The 11,591-nt window shown below is 46.9% G+C and overlaps 1 long non-coding RNA gene across 1 annotated transcript; it reads right to left on the bottom strand.

Moving 5' to 3' along the window:
* Positions 1-281: 281 nt before the first annotated feature.
* LOC140065605 (uncharacterized) lies at positions 282-4,320 on the bottom strand. Its single transcript, XR_011847980.1, has 3 exons — positions 4,246-4,320; positions 1,762-1,997; positions 282-682 (listed from the first exon to the last, which is right to left on the bottom strand). It is a non-coding gene; the product is annotated as an uncharacterized lncRNA (long non-coding RNA).
* Between the last annotated feature and the right edge of the window lie 7,271 nt (positions 4,321-11,591).

The following is an 11,591-nucleotide window of genomic DNA, read 5'->3' as shown; positions in this document are numbered from 1 at the left end:
TACAGGCAGGTAGAGACTGTGTAACCTCTCTGTTTTCAGGGGGAAGCAGTTGTTAGTTATCCTTATCTCTATAACCTCCTAAAGCCTGACCATAAGTATACAGTCAGGGAGGCTGCACAGTTACCTTCTATATAATAACTATGTGATAGGAGGTTGTGCTCCCCCCAATGGAGAATCTGTGTAGTACAGTCTATGCAATTGTATCAGATGATTGGGAATGATTACAGACCATTGCAGGGTCCTCCAGCAGCACAGAGCATTTCAGAAGTGGAATGTGCTGATATTATATGCAGGGATGATGAAATGTGTATCTAGATATGAGGCAAAATCTATGAAAAATAGTAAACTTTATTGTGAGGAGGTAGAAGTGCGGAGATGATCCATCCTCATCATCGTACAAGGTCCACGTCCCATCCAGAGACAGAAGGTCAATAGTCATATAGTGGTCTGACACAACCCAAGTCTTTCCCTCCACAGCAGCGGATACGTGTCAGTCCTCGTCATCCACGTTATGCATCGTCTGGTTTTTAAAGCCTCCAGTCAGATGGAAAAATACGACAACCCCAATCCATGTCACGTGGATGCAGATCCCCAATAACGTGGCTGATAGATTCCATCGGAAAGCCGAGCGGGAGAAACGGGAGACCTTCGTGACATCCTGGAGATGTGCAGCGTCCTGCGTCTGGAGGAGGGGACATCAGAAAATACATGTCATATCACATTCCCACGTTTATAGATCTCTGCTTGCTTACAGTGACTGAGAACAGTATTGTATCTTATACCATTAGAGGAGTGAAATGGATATTCCAGATTTGGGTTATATGCAAACATGTTTTCCAGGGTGGGACTAGGAAAAAAATTCCTCTTTTTGGCACCGTGCAAAGAGGCATTGTTTTCCTTGTCCCATCCTCGAAAACATATTTAATCATATTTTCCCAGAATCCCTCAGTGGAGCATCAATGGCTATAAGTCCCCACACGCCTACAAGGCGGCTGAGAAGCAATGTCTCTATAATGAAAACTCTTACTTCCTGACCCTAGATTTTTGTTATTGATGACCTATCCATAGGATAAATTAGTGGGGGTCTAACACTAGGTTCCTTGCTTCGTTCAGTGTTTATTTTGAAAACAGCTTTGTCCCTTGTGTAGTAGCCTTTCATGGAGTAATTTAGTTGGAAGTCCAGTTGGATTCGACATACATACAGTACCATACATATAGTGACTAGCCTGACAGCTGTCATGACTTTGATGATTATGTAGCATGGAATAAGTAATATAACCCAGCTGTGAAACAGTTACATGAATTATATAGTCTGCACTTTGTGTCCATAGAGCAGCAGGTGGGGGAGGGGGCTGTAAAGGAGTCTACGGCACAGCTTGATGTGCAGGAAGACACATAGAAAGTTCTGCAGAATTTTCACAGACTGGGGTCTTATAGAAAACAGGGTAGCCCTTTAACTCACAATTTTTAGAAGAGACTTCTGCATCTACAGAGCTGCATACACAAGGCTTTCTTGCTAGCTATTGAGAGCTGCATCACATGACCTCCCCCTCCTAAATCCAGAGTGAGCAGGAAGCTGCAGCCCCTCCCTTCCAGCAGTTACAATCTGTGTCTTGTATTGACAAACCACAGTATCACAGAGATGATCAGCACAGACAGGGGAGAGGGCTACTGCAGGGATAGGCTAAACTGAGGAGGACAGCAAGGAAACTCCCTTATTACTTTTTATAATATAAGACATATTATATATATCATTTTTACCTTCATGGAGAAGATTAACCCCACAGTCCCCAGCGGCAGACAGCAGAAGATCATGTTCCAGATGGACCAGGGCATGTAATTAGTGTATACAGGTCTAGGCATGGGAACCATGGTGGGCTGGGTGGTCATCACCACCGGAGACCTAAATGCAGGGTTCTCCTCTGGTGCAGGGTACGAGGGCTGCTCCATCTTTCAGTCTTCTCTCTGCACTGGCTGCAGCACTGAATCCTGACATCCTGCATGAGAGGTAAATGCTTATGTTATATAATACAGGATACGCGGGTTGTCATTAAGTCCATTTTACAAGGTTACAGATAAAGTGGATTTCCAGATTCTAGACACTGGACTTATTGCTTAATATCTATTTCAAGGTAAAGGAAGTCCAGCCCTTTAATTAAAAGATAAAAAATAATTTAGTTAATGAGGCTGTGTCATTTCCAGCAAAGGTGACACATTACAATATTACACAGCTGCCCATGTGTATGAGCCATGCCCGCTGCAGTACCACTTGTCACCACTGATGCACATTTCTGCTTCCCATAGAAGCCCACAAGAACAATGGTTTACACAATGGGGGTCATTTACTAAGGGCCCGATTCGCGTTTTCCCGACGTGTTACCCGAATATTTCCGATTTGCGCCGATTGTACCTGAATTGCCCAGGGATTGTGGCACACGCGATCGGATTGTGGCGCATCGGCGCCGGCATGCGCGCGACGGAAATCGGGGGGCGTGGCCGAACGAAAACCCGACGTATTCGGAAAAACCGCCGCATTTAAAAACCGAAAAAGTGTCGCTTGGGGAGCGCTTACCTTCACCTGGTCCGAGGTGGTGGATTCCGGCGCGATGAGATGACTTTCAGCACAGCAGCGCCACCTGGTGGACGGCGGAAGAACTACATTCATAAATCCCGGCCGGACCCGAATCCAGAGCAGAGAACGCGCCGCTGGATCGCGACTGGACCGGGTAAGTAAATGTGCCCCAATGACTCCCTATATATTGTATCCAAATGTTTAGAGGACACATTGGGGGTCATTTACTAAGGGCCCGATTTGCATTTTCCCGACGTGTTACCTGAATATTTCCGATTTGCGCCGATTTCCCCTGTATTGCCCCGGGGTTTTGGCGCACGCGATCGGATTGTGTCGCATTGGCGCCGGCATGCACCCAACGGAAATCGGGGGGCATGGCCGAACGAAAACCCGACGGATTTGGAAAAACCGCCGCATTTGAAAAAAAAAAGTGTCGCGGGACACGCACTTACCTTCACCAGGTATAGGCCCGTGCATTCCGGCGGGCCTTGGCGGACTTCAGCACAGCAGCGACACCTGGTGGACGTCGGAGGAACTGTCTTAGGGATTCGCCGGAAGACCCGAATCCACCGCATAGAACGCACCGCTGGATCGCAAATGGACCGGGTAAGTAAATCTGCCCCATGGACTCCCTATATATTGGGGGTCATTTACTAATGGCCCGATTTGCGTTTTCCCAACGTGTTACCCGAATATTTCCGATTTGCGCCGAATCCCGGGGATTGAATTGCCCCGGGATTGTGGCGCACGCGATCGGATTGTGGCGCATCGGCGCCGGCATGCGCGCGATGGAAATCGGGGGGCGTGGCCGAACGAAAAACCCGACGTATTCGGAAAAACAGCCGCATTTAAAAACCGAAAAAGTGTCGCTTGGGGAGCTCTTACCTTCACCTGGTCCGAGGTGGTGCATTCCGGCGCGATGAGATGACTTTCAGCGCAGCAGCGCCACCTGGTGGACGGCGGAGGAACTACCTTCTTAAATCCCGGCCGGACCCGAATCCAGAGCAGAGAATGCGCCGCTGGATCGCGAATGGGCCGGGTAAGTAAATCTGCCCCAATGTATCCAAATGTTTAGAGGACACATTCTGTGTGTTCCCTCCACCACATCCCCTAATGGTCTCACACACTTAAAGGGTAGTTATTGACTACAGTTCTTAACAGATAAAAGCAACTTAATCCATTGCTACCGAGGCCAGATTACAACTTCCCGAGAAGCCACTATTTTTAGAATCTGTCCTGTGTCACCACTTTAACACATCCAGGTGATTTTGAAATAGTTTCATTGTACTTCAAATTAGTTGAAACATTTGGGGGATTTTTCACATTTAGTTATGAAAATATAGAAAATATGGCAAAAATTTTAATAATCTCTTTTTTTTTTTTTCAAAGTTCAAAATTTTTCGGTTTTGAAATAACTTAAAGGACAGCTACCATCAGGATGGAGGATTGTAAACCAAGCGCACTGACATTATGGTGTGTGTCACCTCTGACAGGATCTGCTTTACTTTTACCTCCTTATGCCCTGGATTTTACAAAAAAGGCTATTAAAATTATGCAAATAAACTCCAGGGGCTCCAGGCTCCTGGAGCCCCATGTCACGGGTGCTCCCTCGATCCATGTCGCGGATCCGTGCTCCGCTGCCTGCCGGTCCCCGTCTCCCTGCCCTCACTTACCTCTCCTGGCTGCTGTCTGTGCTCCGGCTCCCAGCGTGTAGGCCGCACGCCTCCTTGCCTGCAGTCGCACGCTCTCACCACTAGAGGGCGCGCGCGCGGACTTCTCAAGCCTTAAAGGGCCAGCGTCCTCCTGATTGGCTCCTGCTAATCGGCTCGCCCTTATAATCCGGCACCTCCCTTCTCTCCCTGCCGGATCTTCTCCTAGGATTTCCTATGGTTTCCATGCCAGGCTTCCCTAAGCCATTCCTGTGGAAGAGAAAGCCCATTAGCGTTTCCAGATGCTTTCCTGTGTTCTCCGGCGTTTCCAGACGCCCCTGTGTCTCCTGTCTCCAGCGTTCCCATACGCTCCTGGTGTGTCCTGTCTTCCAGCGTTTCCAGATGCCTCCGTGTCTCCCGTCTCCAGCGTTTCCATACGCTTCCTGCTGTGCCTCCCAGGGTTCCAGTCCAGCGGTGTCTGCAGTCCGTGCCAGCGTTACCAGTGTTCCTCTGTGTTGCTGCTGTCATCCCATGCTTGGACTGTTTCCTGCACATCCCTGTACCTTGGCTGCCACCGCGGGCCTCATACAATCTCCTGCGGTGGTCCAGAGGGTCCACTGGTCCACAGACTCCTCCCTCCGGACTCTTCCCATAGAGACTTTTTGTTCTTTTGTCTGTGTGACCCGTTACACCCCATAGGATCATTTGCATAGCTTTTTTCTTAAAAACAAGAGTATAAGAAGCTTAAAGGACATCTACCACCAGATTACTGCAGTCAATTCCAAAACTTAATGACAAATTTTTACTGGCCATTAAGTATTGGTGATGCATTCAGCCTCACATGTGTTTGACACCTTACAGCACATCTCCACACTACGCCCCTAAATAATGCAGTCGCTTACAGTCTAGTGGCCTCTGAATAACAACTATAAGGCACATTTACAAAGAATCTGGGAAACTGCACTAAAAGTGCTCTGCCCGTGTATAATGCTGGGTGCGCCAGATTCATTAAGATTGGGCGCCAGACATCATGAATGTGTCACTTCACTGCACTGGTCAGACAGAGTTCACTAACATTTTTGTGGTGCACCTTTAACATAGGGCGTGCAACAAACTTTGCATGCTAAATCTGGTGCACGGTCCGGCTGAGCGCCAGAACGCCCCGTAATTTGTGTTGCATGGAGGCCGGTGGAGCTGCACCACAAAAGGGTCACGTGTGACACAATAGCGGCGCAGACACTTTTTAAATATCAGTGCAAGCAGTTTACACCTAAAAGAACTTGAAAAGTCCATCAGAAAACTGGCGCAAAGTAAAACTGGCCCTTAGTAAATGGGCCTCTGTCTACACTGTGCTCCTAAATAATATAGAGCAAAATTTCCCCTGGCCATCACGTATTGCTGCTGAATTAGGCTCTAGATGTCTTCGACTCTTTGCAGGACATCTCCACACTGCACGCCTGAAAATATTGTCTCAGTTTCTCCTGGATGACAACTATGTCCCACACTGGGTTCTTAAATACAATAAAGCAACTGACCACGCTGCTCCACCCACATATATCATGTATACCCCTCATGACCACCGGTTTCTTTGTGTTGTGTGTTATTAATCCCATGATCCCTCAGCTCAGCATCAAATATGCAGCCACACGCTACAGTAGTCATGCATTCGCCATTTGATGTCACTGTTATATCTTACCAAATTTTTTTTCCAGAAATGCAAAAGTAAAAGACCACCATGCACATTTAGGGTCTTATTTGGCTGTTTACACTGTTTTGACAGTGGCACTAAAATCACAATTTTCCCCTTTCCCTTCAGCTGTGCATTCATTTTTGAAAAGGGGCCCCTTGAGAAATGATGACCATTGCCCTTTAGAAGCTCCCTGAGGAGCATAGTTTTGGGGTCAATCTTTGAGGGCAATGTAAATGTAACTTAGCCCCTGCAATCTATTTTGTGAACCTTTCAGTGTTCCCTTCAGTTTTGGACCATGTGAAAGGTCCATGTAAAAGGGGCCACAATGTGAGGGGAGAGAGAGGGGCCACAATGTGAGGGGGCAGACGAGAGGGTCCACAATTTGAGGAGGAAAGGGGCCAAAATATGAAAAGGAGATGAAAAGGGCTACAATATGAGGGGATGATGGAAGGGGCCACAATATGAAGGGGAGATGAGAGCGGCCTCAATATGAGGGGGAGATGAGAGGGGCCACAATATTAGAGGGAGATGAGAGAAGCCTCAATATGAGGGGGAGATGAAAGGAGGCCACAATACGAGGGGGAGATAAGAGGGGCCACAATATGAGGGGGAGATGAGAGAAGCCACAATATGAGGGGGAGATGAGAGAAGCCACAATATGAGGGGGAGATGAGAGAGGCCTCAATATGAGGGGGAGATGAGAGAGGTCACAATATTAGAGAGAGATGAGAGGGGCCACAATATGAGGGGTAGATGAGAGAAGAATCAATATGAGGGGGAGATGAGAGAAGCCTCAATATGAGGGGGAGATGAGAGGGGCCACAATATGAGGAGGAGATGAGAGAGGCCACAATATGAGGAGGAGATGAGAGGGGCCACAATATGAGGGGGAGATGAGAGAAGCCACAATATGAGGAGGAGATGAGAGGGGCCACAATATGAGGAGGAGATGAGAGGGGTCACAATATGAGGGGGAGATGAGAGGGGCCACAATATGAGGGGGAGATGAGAGAGGCCACAATATGAGGAGGAGATGAGAGGGGCCACAATATGAGGGGGAGATGAGAGAGGCCACAATATGAGGAGGAGATGCGAGGGGCCACAATATGAGGGGGAGATGAGAGGGGCCACAATATGAGGGGGAGATGAGAGAGGCCACAATATGAGGAGGAGATGAGAGAGGCCACAATATGAGGAGGAGATGAGAGGGGCCACAATATGAGGAGGAGATGAGAGAGGCCACAATATGAGAAGGAGATGAGAGGGGCCACAATATGAGGAGGAGATGAGAGGGGCCACAATATGAGGAGGAGATGAGAGAAGCCACAATATGAGGGGGAGATGAGAGGGGCCAAAATATGAGGGGGAGATGAGAGAGGCCACAATATGAGGAGGAGATGAGAGGGGCCACAATATGAGGAGGAGATGAGAGGGGCCACAATATGAGGGGGAGATGAGAGGGGCCACAATATAAGGGGGAGGTGAGAGAGGCCACAATATAAGGGGGAGATGAGAGAGGCCACAATATGAGGAGGAGATGAGAGGGGCCACAATATGAGGGGGAGATGAGAGGGGCCACAATATGAGAAGGAGATGAGAGGGGCCACAATATGAGGGGGAGATGAGAGGGGCGACAATATAAGGGGGAGGTGAGAGAGGCCACAATATAAGGGGGAGATGAGAGAAGCCACAGTATGAGGGGGAGATGAGAGGGGCGACAATATGAGGAGGATTAGGAGAATAGCCACAATTTGAGGGGGTCGTGTGGGGTAGGAGTACAGAAACTTGTGGCCCCCCCAGTAGGTGACCAAAAGTAAAGGGGACCACATAGGTGAGGGATATTAAAAGTGGGAAATCACAGGACAGGGGGGATAAATTAAGAGGCTTCATTATAGGAGGTAAACTTTATGTGGCTGAGGTGCATAAAGGTAATTAGTTATAAGTCCATAGGGGGACATGTGGGTGCCAATACACTTTGCTACAGAGAGGAATACAAGGCAGGGCTCATTTTTTGCAGCGTTCCTCTTTCTCTGTTATGGCAGTAACTGTGATAGGAGATTGCGCTGCCTCTTGTGGAGAGTCTGTGTATTACAGTCCATGAAAAAAGCGCATAGAATATGAATGGCTGCAGAGCATAACAATTGCAGGGTGCCCCAGCAGCACAGAGCATTTCAGGAGTGGATTGTGCTAATAGTATATGCAGGGATAATGGTACATAATGTATATAGATATGACAGAAAATCTATTTTATATAGTAAACTTTATTCTGAGCAGGTAGAAATGCATAGGTGATACATTCTCAACATTGTACAAAGTCCACGTTCCATCCACAGACAGAAATGCAGTGGCCATATATTTATAGTCTCACACAACCCTAGTCCTTCCCTCCTCCGGGTTGGATTAGTGTCAGAGGTTCCGGTCCATAATATCCATTATTCTATTATTTCAAGCCTCGAGTTAGTTGTAAAAATATAACAACTCCAATCCAGACGATGTGGATGCAGATCCCCAGTAACGTGGCTGACAGATTCCAGGTGAAAGCCGAGCGGGAGTAATGTGACACCTTCGTTACATCCTGGCGATGTACAGCGTCCTGCGCCTGGAGGAGGGAACATCACAAAATGTACAGTAAATATATCACTCCTGAGAAAAAAATATCATATCACATCATCCGGTTCCAATAGCCTGTGTTATGCTGATTTTAAAAATGGTGGTCAGCTTTCTGAATAATTTCATCAGTTTATATAAGTTTATTTCACATTACCTGGCTCCCTGCCAGCAGCACGTAGTGAGTCCCAGGGAAGAGCAGCGGCAGCCTGTGACTCAGTCTCCTCATTCTTCTACTCCACACCTTCCCCCTCCTACTCCTGATGGCTCAATGCACATGACAGGGAGGGGTGAGAGATCATGAGTATCGAGGAGACTGAGACACAGGCACATACAGGCTGCAGCTGCCCATCTCACCACACACTGCTGGCAGGGAGCCAGGTAATGTGAAATAAGTTTTATAAAGTACTGAAATGATTCAGAATGTAGACAAAGGGATTTTTAAAATTAGCATAACATAGGCTATTGGAACCTGTCACCAGCTAAAAAATAACATTCCTTCTGACAGGTTTGCTTTAACTTTTTCTTATTGATCTCTGCTTTCTGTCATTGAATATAAACATAATTGTTTAAAGATAGTGGCTGAAAACTAGTCCTTCCCTCAAGATGAGTATAGACGACTAAGAATATTTGCATTTACCGCCTTCATGACCTTATACCATTACAGATGTGAACCTTAAGGGGTATTCCAGATTTGGGATATTAATGACCTCTCCATAGGAACTTTTGGTCTTTCATTTGGGACCTACATTGATCTGCTAATTCAGATTCCTCTGAAATTTAGACTGGAGCCAGAAGAACAGCTCCATCATCTGTGTAGTGGTTAGTGTGGGTAATTACAACTTTGAGCTGTGCTGCGATAACACAGTTTAGCCACTACACAGAATATAGCGCTGTTCCTCTGGTTGTGGTCTCTGTGTTGATTTGAGGACCAGAGGTAAGTGGAATTATGGGATCTCTGGACGTCCAACACTTTGACTATTGATAAATCATCAACATCCCAATCTGGAATAGCCCTTTAAGCCAATAACTGTGCTACTTTACCCTAGATGGCGCTATAAGTACATTATACCATCACCTCCTAAGACCAACAAGGCAACTCGGATTAACCCCTTCAGTATCTCAGACCGCAAACAATATTGGCGTATAAACCCCTATCACGTTAACCCCTCTGCTCCTGGACATTTAGGAAATCTTAGGTTTTTACCTTGATGGAATAGATGAGAGCCACAATCCCCAGCGGCAGACAGCAGAAGATCATATTCCCCACGGACCAGGGCACGTAATTGGTGTAAATAGGCTTAGCCATGGGAACCATGGTGGGCTGGGTGGTCATCACCACAGGAGGGGGCGCCGCATACACAGGATTGAATTCAGGGTTAGCTGGTTGTACAGGATACAAGGGCTTCTCCATCTTTCAATCTTCTCTATGCACTGATACATGCTGCAGCTCCTGAAGCCATATATATATATGAAGGAGATGCCCATGAATAATGCGTCACACAGGATCCAGATAACATTTGCATATACCAGGGATTTGTTTCCAGCTTTGGTTTGGTTAATTAATATCTATAAGGAAGTGCGGTCCTTTAATTATAGATACAAAGTTTATTTCATGATTAATTAGCATCTACGGCAAAGGCTAATTATACACATTACAATATTATTCAGCCGCCCACATGAGTCTCACAGGGAAGGAGCGAAGTCTTGTCACCGCTACTTCCCAGAGATAATGGGGGATATTTACTAATATCCTTGTGCCAGTTTTCTGTCTGACTTTGCGCTAGAAAGAACGTCCAGACTGCGTGTACATGTATTTATAAAGTGTCTGCACCACACTTATCACATATATCATGTATACCCCTCACACCACCACTGACCACACTGTGCCCCCACATATATCATATATACCCCTCACACCACCACTGACCACACTGTACCCCCACATATATCATATATACCCCTCACACCACCACTGACCTCACTGTACCCCCACATATATCATATATACCCCTCACACCACCACTGACCACACTGTACCCCCACATATATCATATATACCCCTCACACCACCACTGACCACACTGTACCCCCACATATATCATATATACCCCTCACACCACAACTGACCACACTGTGCCCCACATATATCATATATTCCCCTCACACCACAACTGACCACACTGTGCCCCACATATATCATATATTCCCCTCACACCACAACTGATCACACTGTGCCCCCACATATATCATATATACCCCTCACACCACAGCTGACCACACTGTACCCCCACATATATCATATATACCCCTCACACCACAACTGACCACACTGTGCCCCCACATATATCATATATACCTCTCACACCACAACTGACCACACTGTACCCCCACATATATCATATATACCTCTCACACCACAACTGACCACACTGTACCCCCACATGTATCATATATACCCCTCACACTACAACTGATCACACTGTGCCCCCACATATATAATATATACCCCTCACACCACAACTGACCACACTGTACCCCCACATATATCATATATACCCCTCACACCACAACTGACCACACTGTACCCCCACATATATCATATATACCCCTCACACCACAACTGACCACACTGTACCCCCACATATATCATATATACCCCTCACACCACAACTGACTGCACTGTACCCACCACATATATCATATATATCCCTCACACCACAACTGACTGCACTGTACCCCCACATATATCATATATACCCCTCACACCACAACTGACCACACTGTACCCCCACATATATCATATATACCCCTCACACCACAACTGACTGCACTGTACCCACCACATATATCATATATACCCCTCACACCACAACTGACCACACTGTGCCCCCACATATATCATATATACCCCTCACACCACAACTGCCCACACTGTGCCCCCACATGTATCATATATACCCCTCACACCACAACTGACCACACTGTGCCCCCCACATATATCATATATACCCCTCACACCACAACTGACCACACTGTACAACGACATATATCATATATATCCCTCACACCA

The sequence above is a fragment of the Engystomops pustulosus genome, chromosome 6 (assembly GCF_040894005.1).
Source record: "Engystomops pustulosus chromosome 6, aEngPut4.maternal, whole genome shotgun sequence".
Lineage (NCBI taxonomy): Eukaryota > Metazoa > Chordata > Amphibia > Anura > Leptodactylidae > Engystomops > Engystomops pustulosus.
This window is presented reverse-complemented; position numbering and strand designations above follow the sequence as displayed.